The 4,008-nt window shown below is 40.7% G+C and overlaps 2 long non-coding RNA genes across 3 annotated transcripts; both read left to right on the top strand.

The window, feature by feature from the left end:
- Nucleotides 1-830: 830 nt before the first annotated feature.
- LOC139434137 (uncharacterized) lies at nt 831-1,564 on the top strand. Its single transcript, XR_011643568.1, has 3 exons — nt 831-947; nt 1,093-1,245; nt 1,535-1,564. It is a non-coding gene; the product is annotated as an uncharacterized lncRNA (long non-coding RNA).
- A 7-nt stretch (nt 1,565-1,571) lies between these two features.
- On the top strand, nt 1,572-2,902 carry LOC117450115 (uncharacterized). Of its 2 annotated transcripts, none has more exons than XR_004552545.2 (4): nt 1,572-1,671; nt 2,187-2,287; nt 2,453-2,566; nt 2,730-2,902. It is a non-coding gene; the product is annotated as an uncharacterized lncRNA (long non-coding RNA). The 2 variants fall into 2 exon arrangements; XR_004552544.2 differs by having other exon boundaries at nt 2,187-2,291.
- The last annotated feature ends 1,106 nt before the right edge of the window (nt 2,903-4,008 follow it).

Below are 4,008 nucleotides of genomic sequence, written 5' to 3'. Positions count from 1 at the left end.
AATATCGAACTCTTTTGAATTGTCAACTGTCTATATTGTATCAGAGGCCCTTTATGATGCTTATACTGGTCTTCATTTGTATATGCACAGCGTAATTATCTATATTTTATCTTGGTTATTACAACCCATTTTGCTAGCATTGCCTGCTAGTTAGCTAGCGCGACTTCGTCAGCTTTGATTTGAAGGTAAGATTTCAGTAATGAATCGCTAGCAGCTTATATATCAATGATGCTGGGTAACCAACAAGCAGGATTTAGATTGATTATGTGTTTTTATTGTTATTTTGGTTTTTATCTGCTGAACCTGACCGTGTCAGCCATCCTTAGTCGGCTTTTTCTGTATGATATGACTTAACTGCTAGCACTAGTAGAAATGAGATGGCGTTTGTGATAAATATTTCATTTGCATTTTGGGATATACTAACATTTCATTATGTGACATGTTGACTGTACTTAGTTTTTTTTTGGTACTGTTCCGTGTTAACTCATCTGTACTGTACAACTAGCCTAGCGCTACTTTTTAATGCTTGATGGCATGCTAGGATAGATTCCTTTGTGTTGTAATATACACACTAATTTAATGATTGTTCTTCAAAGGTATTATTCAGTCTTAAAAATATAATAGCCTACAGAATAGGCTACTCTACAGCAGTGAATGAAGGATGAGCCTAAACATGGTCATGCATCCAACATGTTTATTTTTAAAACAAAATAAACACTTTAAAATAATAATTAGCACTTTTTTTTTATTCAGCCTCATATGTCAGCCTCATATGGCTGTTGCTGCTGCTGAAGGAGGGGGCTGCTGCTGGAGGAGGGTGCTGCTGCTGAAGGAAGAGGAGGCTGGAGGCTGCTGATGGAGGACCGGGAATGGAGATGCCAAGTACATCGATGGCAACGAGTAAGGTGTTTGGCAGTGGCCTAGATGTTATGACCTTCGGTGCAGAGGTCTGTTGGGTCTTCTTTGCCTTCTTACTCTGACTCTTGCTGCCAAGATACCCTTTATGTTTATCCTTCCTCTCAGCCCTGATGCACTTTGATACAATCCTTAACCTCAGCCTGATGTATGTTGAGAGGATTTTTTTTTCTTCAGGTCATGGCATGAGGGCAGGTTGCTGTCCAGCAACATGGCTTCTTGTTCCAGCTGTGACACTGCATTTGAGGACTCCATGAGGGAATCGCTCGTCCTCACACGGAACAGCTGCTCCACGTTCTGAACAAGGGTGAAAACCTCATCTGATGGACGGTAAAGTGCACCCCTTTTAAATTATTTTAATACCAGCAGACCAGCTCTCTCATTTATATCCTGTAGTGCCACAACAGAACCTTAGTTGTATTGCTTTTTTCACGGTGTTTTTCCCCCACCGTATCCCACCTTTTTTTGATTGCCCAAGTGCTCTAATTTGGTCTGTGTTGAAGATTTTTTGAAACTTTAGATGAATCAAATTGTGTTTTGTTTTTAATGCCGAATTAATCCTCTTCTGGTTTACCAGAGCCCTCTCTGCTCTCTTTCTTAGTCATCTCTCCCTTCTCAGTTGCCTCATTAGATCCTCCACGTGAGCCCGATCACAACTGGCCCTTGGCAGTCTGGTCCCTGGAGCACCTGACCCTGGCAAACTGGCCTCTTCATAGCTGACCCCTGACTGACTGGCTCCTGGCACACTGATCTCTGGTAAGGTGGCCTCTTGATTGTCGGCCCCTGACATACTGGCCCCTGGCAGTCTGCTGACACCTGTCTCACTCTCTCTGTCTGTGATGTCCCTTTCATTCCCTTGGAACTCCACCTCAATATCTCCCTGAATCTCTGTAACAATAACAAGGCAATTGCTGTTATGTATGCTGCCTTTACATGTGCACCTATTGTCATTTAAGGGTACACTATACTCCTACAGTATAGTGACATTCATCTAAGTTCGCCTATTGGCAATGTTACAGTATGAAGAAATCTGTAGATTATGTACATGTGGTATATGAGTCTTCAGAGAACCCCTGAACCCTGGTATTTTTGAAGCTGTATAATCTGAAAGTTGCATTAGGAGTGTAGTCTATCCTTGAATTATATAACATGGGAAACATTGTTAGCTTCATATATCATACCAATGTTTGATGTGCAGTAATAGGTGTGGTCATTATTCCTGACAGCTGGAGGCTTACTCCTTGACGTGAATTTTCTCCTTTTCGGTTTAGGCCGATGTATAAATACTGTTGGAACAGCATCTGGCCTCAACCTCAAATTTTCCTCCTGATTTGTTGCCAATATATTGGTCGTCTTCAAAGTGTACCTGTGGGTAGGTAGGTTTGATCAGTTTCCCCTGCACACTTCAAATGTCATTGAAGAGTCATAATTCTCTACACTTGGAAATATGATGCCCTTTAAAATGTTAATAAGTCATGTCACCTCTGTGAACATTACTTACATGACAGAGTTTTCTGCTGTTGTTGTCCTCTTTCAGACACAGGTTTTGTCTGTTGACCATTGCCATCCATCTCTTCCTTCGCTCTACGTCCTTAGGGAAGCCATACATCCGGAACCCCTTCTCGGATCGATTAGAGCACCCAAATGCTATGTATGACAACTGATCTATTAAAATGCAATATAAACGAAAGTGCCATAATATTTATTGTGCAAACATTTTAACATGAATATTGCTATGTCCTCTGTTCAGTCTGCTCCCAACTGTATTCTCTCCCATTATTCACCACTGTTCCTATTCTTGCTCTGCTTTTTAGGGCCCAGGAAACAGATGAAGAGGATGTCCCTTTCACAAAGGAACCTTCTTGTTTTTTTCAAAATGATTAGGCCCCTGGATGCCCTAGACTAGAGTTCTGTATTGCTTTTTTGTAAATAGTTGCTTTTTTGTAAATAGTTGTTTGTAAATATTTGTAAAATGCCCCCACCCACAATTGTGGGTGGGTGCTTATTGTGCTGCAGACATTGAAGGACCTGAGTCTCCTGAGGAAAGACAGGTGAAAGGTGAGGAGAGGTCATCGCTTGGAAGGTTTTATATCCTGTGGTGTCTCAACAGAACTTAATATGAATTGCTTTATTGTCTCGTCGCTGGATCGCCTCCCCCTGGCAAAGTGGCCTCGTCATTTTTATTTGTATTGTTGACAAACCTGTTTGTGTTGCTCTGTTGAACCATGGTTCAACAGGAGCTTCTGTACATAGTTTTGTAAATAGTTTGAATATGTATCATAGTAATCATTTTCAGTCTCCCACTCTCTCAATTTAATTTATCGTTTCTTTGCCCCACCATATATTTTGTTGTCCAAGAGCACTAATTTGGTCTGTGTTGAAGATTGTTTTACACTTTAGATTAATCAAAATTGTGTTTTTTGGCTGAATTAATCATTTTCTGTTGAACCCTAACCCTCTTTGTTTTCCTTCTCATTCATTTGACTTTGTGTTGTTCTAACACACATCACTTTTTCCATACACTGTTCTTAATAAGTAATAGGCTACCAAGCTTTCCGTTGTCACCCTGCCTCTCCAAATGCAAAACTGTCAATAAAAAGTATGCAATAATGCAATTACAGCTGAAAAAGTACTTGGGTGTGTGTGTTTTTTTAATATATATATTTACCATTCAATAACGCAAATCGCTGCTGTCTGTCTGTCCCATATAAGAACATGACAGCGCAGCGCACTATACTACGGACGTGACTGCCCTGGCAGTGACAGCAACATAGCCTGCTTGTGCTACCACCACACTTCCCCTCAAAATATCGTTAAATAACGAAACTTGTAAATATTGCCAATCCATACAAAGTGTAACCACATCATGTAAATATGAAAGCAATCTTTAAAAAATAACAGCGTTGGTTTAATCTATGACTATTTTGACTATGTTTGTGCTGTTTTTGCCATAGAGAAGCATTGCCACGGAAGTGCGTTTTGAACTATCCCGGCATACATAAACCACGTGACCGGCTGGCGGCGACATCAAAGTGTGTCGTAACTCTTATCTCTCTATGGCTCTGTGTGGGGTGTAAACAAGATGGCACCCGA

This window comes from Pseudochaenichthys georgianus, chromosome 7 (genome assembly GCF_902827115.2).
Source record: "Pseudochaenichthys georgianus chromosome 7, fPseGeo1.2, whole genome shotgun sequence".
NCBI classification, from domain to species: domain Eukaryota; kingdom Metazoa; phylum Chordata; class Actinopteri; order Perciformes; family Channichthyidae; genus Pseudochaenichthys; species Pseudochaenichthys georgianus.
The sequence above is the reverse complement of the archived record's forward strand: the minus strand, read 5'-3'. Positions and strand labels throughout refer to the sequence as shown.